The 14,433-nt window shown below is 38.5% G+C and overlaps 1 long non-coding RNA gene across 1 annotated transcript; it reads right to left on the reverse strand.

Annotated features, from left to right (window-relative positions):
* Nucleotides 1-1,829: 1,829 nt before the first annotated feature.
* On the reverse strand, nt 1,830-13,009 carry LOC145660174 (uncharacterized). Its single transcript, XR_014126355.1, has 3 exons — nt 12,956-13,009; nt 12,486-12,535; nt 1,830-2,031 (listed from the first exon to the last, which is right to left on the reverse strand). It is a non-coding gene; the product is annotated as an uncharacterized LOC145660174 (long non-coding RNA).
* Between the last annotated feature and the right edge of the window lie 1,424 nt (nt 13,010-14,433).

Below are 14,433 nucleotides of genomic sequence, written 5' to 3' on the forward strand. Positions count from 1 at the left end.
TAGTTGTTGGCTCTGATGTAGATGTAGACAAACTTTCTGATGTTGGTGAGGATAAATTTGTAGTCTCTGATGTAGGTGATGTCACAGTAGTCAGAGTAGTTGCTCTTGCTGCAGGTTTAGATAAAGTGGTTGAATATGGATTGGTTGTACTTTTAGGTGACAGAGTATCTGGTGATGTTTCTGTAGATCCACTGCTGGTCTCTTGCGTGGATGCAGTAGAAGTGGTCAATGTGGTTGGAGTCGTTATTTGTGTGGATGCAGTGCTTTTCTCTGATGTGGATCCGGTGGAAGATGACAACGATGTAGTTGTTGGCTCAGCGATAGATGTAGACAAACTTTCTGACGTTGGTGAGGACAAATTCGTAATCTGTGATGTAGCTGATGTCACAGACATCAGAGTAGTTGCTCTTGTTGCTGGTGTAGATGCAGTGGTTGAATATGGATTGGATGTACTTTTAGATGTCAGAGTATCTGTAGATGTTTCTGTGGAACCAATGCTCGTCTCTTGCGTGGATGCAGTAGCAGTGGTAAATGTGGTTGGAGTCATCATTTGTGTTGATGCCGTACTTGTCACTGATGTGGATGTGGTGGAAGATGAGAATGATGTAGTTCTTGGCTCTGATGTAGATGTAGACAAACTTTCTGACGTTGGTGAGGACAAATTTGTAGTCTGTGATGTAGGTGATGTCACAGTGGTCAGAGTAGTTGTTGTTGCTGCTGGTGTAGATAAAGTGGTTGAATATGGAGTGGATGTACTTTTAGGCGACAAAGTATCTAGAGATGTTTCTTTAGAACCACTGCTTGTCTGTTGCGTGGATGCAGTCGAAGTGGTCATCGTTGTTGGATTCGTTATTTGTGTGGATGCCGTACTTGTCACTGATATGGATGTGATGGAAGATGAGAATGATGTATTTGTAGGCTCTGATGTAGATGTAGACAAACTTTCTGACGTTGGTGAGGACAAATTTGTAATCTGTGATGTAGGTGATGTCACAGTAGTCAGACTAGTTGCTATTGCTGCGGTTGTTGATGAAGTGGTTGAATATTTACCGGATGTACTTATAGATGTCAGATTAGCTGTAGATGTCTGTGTTGATCCACTACCCGTCCGTTGCGTGGATGCAGTCAAAGTGGTCAATGTTGTTGGATTCGTTATTTGTGTGGATGCAGTGCTTGCCTCTGAGGTGGATGTGGTGGAAGATGACAATGATGTAGATATTGGCTTTGTTGTAGATGCAATTAAATTGACTAAAGTTGGTGAGGACAAATTCATAATCTGTGATGTAGGTGATGTCATGGAGGTCAGAGTAGTTGCTGTTGTTGCTTCTGTAGATGCAGTTGTGGAATATGGATTGGATGTACTTTTAGATGTCACAGTATGCGTAGATGTTTGTGCAGATCCACTGCTTGTCTCTTCTGTGGATACAGTCGAATTGGTCATTGTGGTTGGAGTCATTATTTTTGTGGATGGCATGCTTGTCACTGATGTGGAGGTGGTGGAAGAAGACAATAATGTAGACGTTGGCTCTTTAGTAGATGCAGTCAAACCTTCTGAAGTTGACGAGGATGAAGTCGTAATGTGTGATGTAGGTGATTTCTCAGAAGTCAGATTAGTTGTTGTTCTTGTTGTTGTAGATGCCTTCGTTGAATATGGAGTCGATGTATTTATAGATGTAAGAGTAGCTGGAGATGTTTTTGTAGATCCACCGATCATCATTGTTGATCTGAATTCAGTGGTTTTCTTTGTAGTGGATGCAGTTATGGTTGTCAGACTTTCTGGTGTTAATGTTTTTATGGGTGCAGTGGAGTCTGATGCTCTTGTAGTTTTTGTCTTTGATGTAAATGGATTCAAGCTTTCTGAACCTGTCTGTCTTGATGTTTTATGAGCTGTTGCTTGAGTCCAATTTACAAAAGTTGTTGGTGTTGATTGTGATGTAGATGCACTTGTTTGTTCAGTGGATTCAGTTGAGTTGGCCAAAGTTGGTACCATTGTTGTCGTTGTAATCCCAATAAATATCCACCAAAGATAAACTGTTATAAAAAGAACATTATTTGTTGCAATATTCTTTTTTATTATTTAAGAATATATGTGCTTGTTAAATCAGAAATATCAGTTAGAACTAGATTCCCATTTTTTCCTTTTTCATTTACTATTTACAGATTTAAATTGTAACTAATTTACTATTATTTCATAATTTTTGCATATAGTTTTAAAATAAAGGATTAAAGAAAGTAACAAGGACATTATAGGTTAAAAATATAGGTAAAAAAAAAAAAAAAATTTTTTAAAGTGTTTTTTAAGTTTAGCGCATGTCCGGTAAAGTGTGTGTGTGTGTGTGGGTGGGGCGGGGGGGGGGGGGGGGGGGGGCATGGTAGATGAGTGTAGGGCTCATCCCTTGCAAAGCAGCTGATGATGGTTGGGACTGATCACCCAATGGGATTGACGATCACAGATAGAAGATCATTGAAATAGGGCCTCCCATGGACAAAACAAAAGAAGGTCGGAAGTAACAGGTCAAGGGCACATTTTCTCCCTTGACATCAACAATTTGGCAACGTACCAGGAACATTGGATATATATTTTTTCCTACCCTGGGGTAATATTGACTGTCAAAGGAACTTTTCTGAGGGATTTACAGACTATGTTTTCCACCCTACCTAAGGGAACTGTGGGGGTGAGCTTTAACTGGAACAGAGCGAGACCACCAAATCTCCAGTTTTGACTTTTCATGTTCACTAATCCACGGTTATGAAATATAATGTCATTTGTTATAATGTCGAATGTTATAATTCGCAGCGTGAGATCGTGTGTTCACAAAGTTTACATCGCTAAATTGTTAGTTGCACCACCCTGTCCTTGTTTGTGTATGTGATTAAGTCCTGAGGGAATCAGTATGGGGAACTATATTATGTTTGTAATGGTAGCAATGCACTTTTAGGGTTAGGCATTAGGTTTTTTTGCATTGTGTTTTGTAACCATTTCAGATTTATTTCTTTGGCCATCGTTTTGTCTGGTTTTAGAATTAGCCTATAAGGTTGAGACTAAGGGCTGTTACTGCACTTACTCACACCACAGTAAACCTTTATAAAGGAGGCAGCTAAGAGCCTTGGTGAGACCCCTAAGCATGTGACATGCAGGCAACCCCATGGGGATATCTTCGAGATCTCTAGTTTGTTGGAACAATTATACATAGACGAAGCAAGGCCACATGGATTAATAAACACGGAGAATCAAGAAGGTGAGAATGAGGATAATCTGGGCATATTGGAGGAACATGTCACAAATCTTGAGGAGAGATTGGACACCGTGGAAGGCAGACTAAGATATAGTTGATTCATCCCTTGTAAGTGAAGAGGGGTTGAGGTCTTCTGTGGAGAAACTTGCGGAAGATAATAAGACCTATATAGATGAGAGGTTCAGTCATCTTGATCGTGTAATTGTTGATTGCCTACACTGTCGAGAAGGTGGGGGAAGGGCAGATGAGAGAGAATATCCACCAAAGTATACGCTGCATGTGGAAACCAACCACTTTATCTACTCCCTCAGCAAGACTGTTCCACAGCGAGATAAGTGCAATTCTGTCAAGTGCAAAACCTTCTACCCCTCCTATTTGGATGGATTTCCCTAAGTTTGGGGAGTCAACCAGTACAAATTATGTCACAGATTTTATAGAACAATGTGAATTTTTTTTTAACCCTAAGACCCCTGAGTGACCCTGAGCTGTTTGTCATACTGAATGCTGTTCTCCTTGGGCCTGCTCAGAGTTGGTGGTTAGCATCCAGAGCCAAGATAAGGCAATGTTCAAAACTGCATTCTTAGAACCTTTTCTTCCAGAGGATTATTCAGATGAGATTGAGGATCATCTTTGTGCAATGGTGCAGGCTCCGAACCGAGGCCTCAGAGACTTCTGCTATGACTCACTTTGTACCTGAAGTGGCGACCTGAGATGGCTGAGGAGGAGATGGTCAGGAGGATTTTGAATGTCTGTAATCCTTGTCTTCATAGTGGATTAAGGGAAGTCATAACCACTGTGGACCAGTTTGTGAAGACAGGCTCCATGCTAGAGAGAGACTGGGCATCCTCAAAGGGGTACTGGAACAGAATGCGAACAGTGCCAATCGCCATGCCTCCAAGAAACCCCCAAAAAGTGGTGGGGAGCGGAACAGAGAAGGTGAGATTGCGTCTTTGCACGCAGAGCCTTCTCTTCTTGTGGTTCCTGTGTAAATCAGGGGAGTTGATTGTGACACCATGCTGGATACTGGAAGTACCTTCGCCCTCATGCAAGAAAGTCTATGGAAACATATAGCCATGTGATGGCTGATGGATAGGAGAGCCATGCTATCGAGAAGGCTCTATTGTTTCTTTGTCTTCATGATACCGCTTATAAGTTGGAGATATACATCCTCAAGGACAACAACATGCACATGCCTATTCTGCTTGGACTAGATTGTCTAGTAGTTAGCAAACTCACCCTCTCCAACCTTATCACTAAAAATATAAAACATCCAATGGCCAGGTTTACCAGTTTCAGTATAAGAAAACATCGTCACTAAGGGGAACTAGCACCAATTTTTATATGGCCGTTAAGAAGGAGCAACCTTTAGCACTCTATCAGAACATTGTCTCTCAACCTGAGATTGTTAGACCGCTGCTGCAGAAGTGGTGTGCCGTATGGACAGAGAGTTTAGGTTCTGTGAGGATGGTGCGACATCAAATCTACACTACTGATGAGGTGCCAGTCAGGTGATGAGTATAGTGGACCTCCTCCCATAAGCAGGAAGTAATTGAGAACCCAATGTCCAAAAGATGGTGACTGAAGGACTAATAGAACCGTCATCCTCTTCCTGGGCGACTCCTGTGGTCTTGGTGCCTAAACCAGATGAGTCCTTCTGGTTTTGTGTAGATTATCATGGGTTGAATGCCAAGACATGCCTGGATGCCTACCCAATGCCTCTGGTACATGAGATTTTGGAATCAATGGAAGGTGTGGCATACTTCAGTACATTGGATCTCTTGAGTGGCTATTGGCAAGTGGCTATGGATGAACAGAGCAAGCAAAAAAACTGCTGTCATCACTCCGCAAGGCCTGTATTAGTTCAAAGTTATGCCTTTTGTTCTCAAGAACGCCAGTGCTACCTTCTAACAGCAGATGGAGCAGGTACTGGGTGAATTGAAAGGGAAGATATGTTTTGTTTATATTGATGACATCATTGTATTCTCTCAAACTTGAGAACATCTCCAAAATTTAGAAACCATGTTTAAAAAATTACATCTAGCCAATCTAACATTGAACATAAAAAAGTGTTAGCTTTTCCAAACCCACCTTATGTTCTTGGACCATGTGGTATCAGGTAGCGGGGTTGAAGTAAACTCAGAAAAGGTAAGAGTTATATGGGAATATCCACCGCTGACGGACCTCAAGAGTCTGCAGAGATTCTTGGGATTGGTGGGCTGGTACCACAAGTTCATCCCTTGTTAAGCAGATATTTCGGCCCCCCTAACCCGTTTGAAGAAGCAGAATGTGTGCTGGGAGTAGACAGAAGAGTTCCAACAGGCTTTCACAAGGTTGAAAGAGGCCTTTCAATTGTCCCCAGTACTAGCTCAGCCTAGAATGGGATCTGACATACCAAGTAAAGATGGGTGCCAGTGACGTTGGGCTGGGTGCCGTTCTTACTCAACAGCAGGATGGAGGAGACAAGGTTATAACCTACACCTCACAGCCTTTAAGGGGTGCAGAGTTGAGATATTCAACTTCAGAGAAGAAGTGTTTGGCTGTAGTATGGGGAGTAGGGAAGTGGCACCATTACCTGGAGGGGTCTACATTTGATTTGTACACCGACCATGGCACTCTCACTTGGGCTTTTAATTAACCAAGAACAGCTTCCAGGTTGACTAGGTGGACAATGAGGCTCCAAGCCTTTGACATCAGGGTTCATTATAGGAAAGGGTGCAACAATGTTCTCCTAGACACACTATCAAGGGCTCCCGCTGATTTCCAAGGTGTTATCTACTCAGCTGTGGCAAATACTTATTGGTGTGATTTGCCGACCTCTCTCCAGGACATTGGAGCTGCACAAACCTTGAGCACCATCTGTGAGCAATTTAAGGAGATGAATCAGGACATCAAAGCAGGTAGGGTCCACTACCAGGAGCAACAAGGGATCTTGTACCGGGGTGTGCCCTCTAGACACTTACTTATCAACTAGTGGTCCTTGAGGGATTGGTACAACAATTTCTTCATTATTATCACACCAGCCTATTTGGATGCCATCTAGGCCACATGAAGACCCTCAGGAAAATCCTGGAGGTGGCCTGGTGGCCTACCATCCGTAAGAATGTGTTGACATTTGTCAAGGCATGTCAAATGTGGCAACAGCACAAAAACCCTAGTGTCCTGCCTGCAGGATTAATACAACAGACTGAAGTTCACCAACCAGGGGAAATGCTAGGGGTGGACTTCATGGGACCTTTTTCAATGACTTGAGCAAAAAACACAGTACTTATGGTAGTGGTAGACTACTTTTCTAAATGGGTGGATTTGTTTCCATTAAGAGATGCTAAAACTACTCAGGGGTGTAATGTGCTACAGACCAACATCTTCACTCGTTGGGGGGTGCCAAAATTTATGGTGTCTGATAGAGGGTCTCAATGGATGAGCAAGCTCCTGAACAGGCTATGCAAAGCCTGGGGAGTCACCCAGAAGATGGACTACATTTTCCACCCTACCTAAGGCAACCATAGGGGTGAGCTTTAACTGGAACAGAGACGCTGAGTCTCCAGTTTTGACTTTTCATGTTCGCTAATCCACGGTTCTGAAATATAATGTTGATGTACACAATGAAAGGGAAAAATTAAATGGTATAATTCGCAGCATGAGTTCGTGTGCTCACAAAGTTTACATCGCTAAAGTGTTAGTTGCATCACCCTGTCCTTGTTTGTGTATGTGATTAAGTCCTGAGGGAATCAGGGTGAACGCCACACTGCAATTGTCCTTGTTTGGCAAGTTTCAAGACTAAAATTAATGTTCAGTGATACTGAGATCATCTGATTAACGGAGATCAGTTCAAATGCTTAGGACTTTACACACAACCCTTAATTTTCTTTTGTTCCTTTTTATTGAGTATTAATCTTATCAACATTATTTGTCAAATAAATCAGGATAGAGGAATATCTCTTTATAGTGATCAGCTGGGGCAGTGGTAGCTCAGTGGTTAAGGTACTCAACTTGTAATCAGATTGCCAGTTCAAGTCCCCCCACCATCAAATTGCCACTGAGGGGCCTGAGTATGGCCCTTAACCCTCAACTACTCAAGTTGTGTCCAATCATAATTGTAAGTCTCTTTGAATAAAAGCATCAGCTAAATGCCTAAAATGTAAATGACAGAGACCATGATTTTGAAAAACAAAATGTGTGTTGTTGCACTCAATCCACAAAAACAAATCAGAAAGACATTTCCTGTAGGTGCATGAAGCAAATACTAGAATATCTGCAAAGATGAAGAGCATTGCCAAAAAGGTCAGGAAAGTCCAGCAGATGTTTTAATGAATTTTATTCCATTAGCATGTTGTGAATCACACCAGTGAAGCAAGAGCAAATGTTTCAGCTTACATGCTATCATCAGTGCACATGGGAAACCTTCTTGCACACTGCTCACCTTTTATAGGCTAAAACATTTAGGCTACACCTGTACAGGTTGTCTTAAAGAGATAGTGACATCAAAAGAAATGCTAACACTTCTTCATGATAAGAAATACTACTTCACGCTTCATGTTATCCGCTGCAGTGGCTCGATTCTGCGTTAGTGAATGTATGAGTTTCATGCAGGAAAGCAGTCCAGAAGGTTGTATCAATGAACAATATGTTGTGTTCAGGATAACAAAAAGATTACTGACAACCACTGGCACATTTTAGAAAGTGATCTTTTTAAAAATCCTCCTCTTTGTGTCTTCTCCAGAGAAACAATTACATTGCAGACACATACACTGCACAAGGCTGTTTTTCATGCTATAATTGTACCTCTTATTCTCATTTGCTTAAATGTAAATCTTTTATACATCATGTGACTTAAAAAACATATCAGCCATTTCATTAATTGCAGATCCACATATGTGGTTTATGCTATCATGTGTCCTTGCCCTCTTTAATATATTAGCCTATAATCAGTGAGCAGGGTGCAAGATGGTTTAACATGAGCCCTGAAGATAGCATGTAAACTAAAACGTTTGTTCTTGCTTTACTGTTTAGACTCACATTATACATGGAATAAAATAGATTAAAACTTTTGTTGGACTTTCCTGATCCTTTTGGTAGAGTGAACGCAACAGTCTTCTTTTTTTTTGCAGAGATCATGGCTTTTAAATCTTTGGCTGGAAAGAATTAATTTATTTGAACATGTTTAAATAGGTTTGGGTATAATTGCACATCTTTATTCAAATTTTAGCCTACCATTTATGAGATGATTAATTTTTGTACAGAGAGAGGAGTGTGTGTGGAACATATTATGAAGCTGTCACCAGACTGAGCATTACTGGACATGCCATCTCAGCATCATTCTCTATTGGCACAAGAGCCTCTCCTAACCAGCACAACAGTAAGACTGTTTTACACTGGGAACCAACACTATGTTTGGGACTCTCACATTAAATCAAACAGTTATGCACAACAATAATAGAATCTCACCTGCAGAAATGTATATGTTTATTTATTTTAGACTTGTTATTTTTATGAATGGCCATTCCCTTTTTTTTTGTTTTGAATTGTGCAAAGTTGATTTTTGTAAAGGTAATTCTTTCAGTATACATTCACCAGCCACTTCATTAGCTACACCTTGCTAGTACCACATTGGACCCGTCTTGCCTTCTAATGCTTTAATTCTTTGTGGCATATATTCAACAAGGTGCTGGAAACATCCCTCAGAAATGTTGGTCCATATTGATATCATAGCAGCATGCAATCAGCTGCCCATCCATGATGCGAGTCTCCTATTCCACCATATCCGAAAGTTACTCTTTTGGATTGAGATCTTGTGAATGTGGAGGCCATTAGAGTACAGTAAACTCACTGTCATGTCCAAGAAACCAGTTTCAGATGATCAGAGCTTTGTGGCATGGCATATTATCCTGCTGGAAATAACCATCAAAAGATGGTCATAAAGGGATGGACATGGTCTGCAACAATACTCAGATAGGCCCAAAGTGTACCATGAAAATCCTCCACACCATTTCACCACTAACAGCAGCCTGAGCCTTTGATACAAGGTGGAATTAATTCAAGCATTCATTTTGTTTATGCTAAATTCTAATCATAGCATTTGAACGTTGCAACAGAAATTGAGCCTCAACAGGCAAGGCAATGTTTTTCCAGTCTTCTGTTGTCCAGTTTTGCTTGGTTTGAACTTCAGCAGGATCTTGATGGTGTCTACATGCCTAAATGCATTGAGTTGCTAACATGTGATTGGCTGATGAGATGTTTGCATTATTGAGCAGTTGAACAGATGTGCCTAATAAAGTGACCGGTGAGTGTTTTTTGTATATCTTAGCAGAATTTTAAACATGCAATATTTATTTCTTAAATAATATATTTCTGTGTGTTTGTGTGTGGGTTTGGTCTAAGAGTATTACTCAGTCAACAGAGAAGCATAAGAGAAAAGTTTAAAAAAAAATTGAGTCAGAAACTGGAACATTCTTACTTAATGGGTAGTGGTCATAGACCCTGTAGATTACTTTTCCAGCAGCCATATACACACATTTTATTGTTGGGTTATACAGTTTAATGGGTCTCCTTGTTTAACATGACATTGGAATTCCCATTTCATTTGTGATACCTATAGGGACCACTAGGTGGCAATATTTATATTCACTGTTTCTATCGTTCTTTGCTGAGGTTCCAACCAGGAATTTACAGTATTGTTTTATTTTTTATTTTATCAAGGTAAACCATGTTGATTGTGTTACTGCGGTTAATTGGCATAGAACATCCAGCAAAGCTTTGCACAAATTTGGGCAGTAGTAATTCCTGTGTCATTTATTTTATTGTTTTATTGTTGGCTATGTTTACATTGTTGCAATTTTCTTTCTTAGAGGTGAATATAATCTGGATTGTAGAATTAAGGCAGCAGCAATTGTTATATACAGTATCAGTTTCTAAGAGAAAAAATGCTATTTACAATTACATTGACAGCATTTGGCAGATGCCATTGTTTAGAGCAACTGTGCTTTATTGTCTCATAAAACGTCCTATCAAAAGTATACATATGTTAGTGTCAATAATACTATCGGGCTAAAGTAACTGAGCTGAAGGAGACTGTTTAAGCTTATAATTCAATTTGAGATGCAAATGGATAGGCCAAATGTTCCTACAATTTATTAAACAGTTTTGTTCAATTATTAAATGTAATTGACATCTGAAGATTTCAGCACCCTACCTGTTCCTACATAAGTACACTTTAGCGGGCCCATTGTGGCTCCAAGTCAAATCATTTGACAGCATTGAATGTTCTTAAAACGCAGTCCAACACACCAAATGAAATTTCTTAGAACTAGTAGAACTGCCTGCTTAGAACCTTTCAGCCATTTACATGCAACCGCTCAACATAAATCCCATACTGCATACATTGTTTTTCCTCTATGTTTACATGAAGAACATGCCTCTCCAAAATTGTAGCCTTTCAAAATATGTTTAGGATGTAAGAAAACTGCAGATTTTGTCATAAAAATTTCACTTATCATCAAAGCAGCTGTATAACACTTTTAAACATACATACATACATATATATATATATATATATATATATATATATATATATATATATATATATATATATGCAATGTTAGTAAAGTTCTTTATTTGCTTGCGCACATCCTCTTACAAAGCAAGCATTTATTTCCATTGTAACCAGAATGTAATATTCTCAAGATCTTAGCGAGTACACAGTATACATTTTTCAAATAGAGTTGTATGTGAATTACAAACTAAACATGTCCTCTCTTAGATTCTGTGATTGTTATTGGGCCATACATAACTACTTTCTTTGAGTGTCATTTGTTAATACGTATTAATACGTTTTTTGTGTATAACTTGATCTCCAATACCTTTGTACACTGTGGAAAGTAAGAGGCTTACTTTGGCTGAAGTTAATGAGGAGTTATTTAGGTGCAATGATGAGCTGGAAAGCTGAAAGTGACAGCATGTGGCTTGCGTATGTGATTAGGTGGTTATATTAGTAGGTTACCATCTCATTTTAGATGCAAGCATGGTTGTTATAGCATCAAAAATGTTACAAAGTGTTATGAATAATACTGTGAAGACTTTGCTGTTATGAGAATTACTGGCAAGACTTTGCTGTTAGATCTAGTCCTAGTAATTTATTTCTTCTTCATACTGGTTTTCTCTTTTCTCTTCACCCCAGCCCAATGTGGATAGGTAAAAAACAGGCATGCTATGTTAGGAGGTCACTGTCTAGACTCACTAGGTAAGGGGTGCGGGCCACCCACTGTATTTTTGGATAGATGTGAATAGTTAGGCAGGGTAGAAGTGTTTTGTTCCTTTCATAAGTTTGTCACTGTCTTTATTCCTCCTGGTCCTTTTGTATCACCCTCTTATGTATTTTGTGCTTTGTACATAATAGCTTTTGTGTACACAACTTACTAAACACCTGTTGCATTTATTAACGCTGCAAATATACTACACTTGTAGCAAACCTAACAATTTGAAGGCAGCACAATGAAGTGATAGACAAAGAAGATGGTTTGACAATGAGAGAAAAAGATAATATTCCAGCCTGTTCAGATGATCTGGAGAGGTATATTAGCCTATTTGTTACTCTATTGGTGCCACATTTATAGAGTTTTATACAATATTTACTGTTAAATATGCCTAGTCTGTTTCAAACTTCTGTCACTGGGACATGATACCAGATTTCAATAACAAATCTTTCCCCATCACTTTTAGAAGTTTGATGTCACCTCTGAAAAGGAATGAATCTTGACATAAAGCCTACTCCACCTTCCTTCTACATCTTCCCATCTTCTTCCCAACACTGCCTTTGAATTAGGGTATACATTAATTAATGGGACTAGTGAGATATTATTTTGAAATATGGTTTCAAGTTGCCTAAAATTCAATGTTTTACTAATTTTTATATGTTAAAATGATAGCTTCTGTATTTTGTGTTTACTGTTGTTAGGAAAAGACAGTCCTTCCTGTCTAACTATCTATAGATGTGTTTAAGTAGGACAAAACTCTTCTGTAATTTCTTTTACATAAAAGTGATACATTTGCATCATTTACATATATTGGATATGCATGCATATATTCGATACTTGACTAGTAATTGGAAGGTTGCCAGTTCAAGCCCCACTATCGCCAAAATCCCACTGTTGTGACACTGTTGTCTTCAGTCATTGTAAGTCCCTTTTGATAAAAGCGACAACTAAATGTCATAAATGTAAATGCAGTTATGAAAGTAACAGCGATTTCGCTTACATATGTTGACTTGTGTTTTTCTAGCGCTGCCATATTCAGAGAGAGCAAACCTAGAAAGATACAATGAGATGAAAGTTATATTAATTTTTTGTTAAATGTTTTAAAATGCTCGTTGTCATTTTAAATCACCAACAATTAATTTCTAAGTTTAAAACCAAATCCTGGCATATGGCTTGGGTGTCTTAGTCTACATTTCACTAACCTACGACAGCCCTATGGTTACTTAGCCTTAAGTTTATTTGTTGCATTATTTGCATTTCTAGACAATGTGGCTTTTATCGCAAAATGTTATTTGGACAATCAGAATGTGTTGTTTATGAATCTATAGTCTTTAAAGCAAAGATTACCCTTCGTAGTATTTGCTGCGAATACCTATAGATTCAAATGCGCTTCATGTAAGAAAAGGAAGCCAACAACTAAAAAATTAAAATACTAAATTAACGGTAAAACGAAAAACGTTATGAACTTACCTTATATTATTTTCCAAAGTCATAACCATCCAATGTTAAACGGTAATCTTAGAGTAACGCGCCGACTGTCTTCAAGATAACAAGGGTAGAATAATTCTCAAAACGGTAAACTGACGTTATAAGGAGTGGTTATAGGTGTAACTTTGGTGTAACAATAATGGGTGTATATCAGGTCAGGATAATTTTGACAGTATGAATGCTAAAAATGCGGTTCAGTAAGTTTACATAACAGTAAATGCTTTCACGGCATAAGGAGAAGATGACAGCCCACTAATTCCAATAATTGTGAAATCAGTCTATGCAACCAGCGAAATTATGCAATTATAAGCCTGTTTGAATTTACCTTGGATTTGTCTATAAGCTATATCACTACCACGAAAATGCTAAAAAATAAAGAGTGAATTAAAAACAAAAAATATGTATAATGAAAGTCATAGTAAGGTACTGTCATTTACAGAGCACATTCATAGTATATTAATTTTGTTATTTTTTGTTTAATCTCTTTTCTATAAAAGTATTTTATTTTACTAGGTTTTCTGAAAGGTGCATGGAATTACACTTGTGGATGTGTCCTACTCATTTATTTAAGTAATAGGTAGTTCACAACTATTTATTTCATGGAAGCTTCATATTCATCCCATTCTGCCTGTATTTATTTTAAATTCATTCATTTTGTAAGCAGCACATGATAAGTAAACCTCAAAATCAGGAAAGCAATGTATTTAAAAAAACAAACAAACCAGCACACAATACCTCCGTTTTGCTACCCTTTTCCATTTACAGCACTTCTAGGCTACATAAGACATATTGAGAGATTGTTTATTTTCATTTGAGCACATAAGACCACATCAGTTTTGGCACCACAGTTTTGAAATTCCCTCAAATCTTTTAGCACACTTTATGTTTGTGTACAAGACTGTCATATTGGCTTATCGTACCCAACAACACTAATTCAGTCAGGCATAGAGTATGGACCTGTCTCTGCTTGTTTGTGTTTTGGTGGTGTACCTTTGCTTGTACAAACTTCACTGTTTATTGCATATTACTCTGTATGGTAACTGTAGTGTCTGGTATTATTTGTACACAACTGCAAGCCCCTCTAGCTAAAATCTTTTAGTGTCTGACTAATCCTAAATCTAATTCTAACCCTTAATAATTCAACATGTTTAATGATAACTTGTTATTTCTTCTTTAACTCTAGAAGAAGTACTGCTTACTCCCTTGGGTGGCACTTTGAATCAAGTTTTTTTTGTTTTTGTTTTTTTGTTTTTGTTTTTGTTTTTTTAAACCAACTTATATATGTTACTCATAAAGTTTGTAATTGTTAGCATAGTTGTTTCTACCATGATTCTATTGTTGTCAGGTTTGTGTGCGGGGCATTCCTTGACACAAATATTCATGAAATGCAAACCAAAAATATCACATTTCATATTTAAATCACATTGATTATTTTTGTTGCTACTGCTCCAACCCCATTG

This window comes from Electrophorus electricus, chromosome 12, assembly GCF_041902795.1.
Source record: "Electrophorus electricus isolate QZ-2024a chromosome 12, ASM4190279v1, whole genome shotgun sequence".
NCBI classification, from domain to species: domain Eukaryota; kingdom Metazoa; phylum Chordata; class Actinopteri; order Gymnotiformes; family Gymnotidae; genus Electrophorus; species Electrophorus electricus.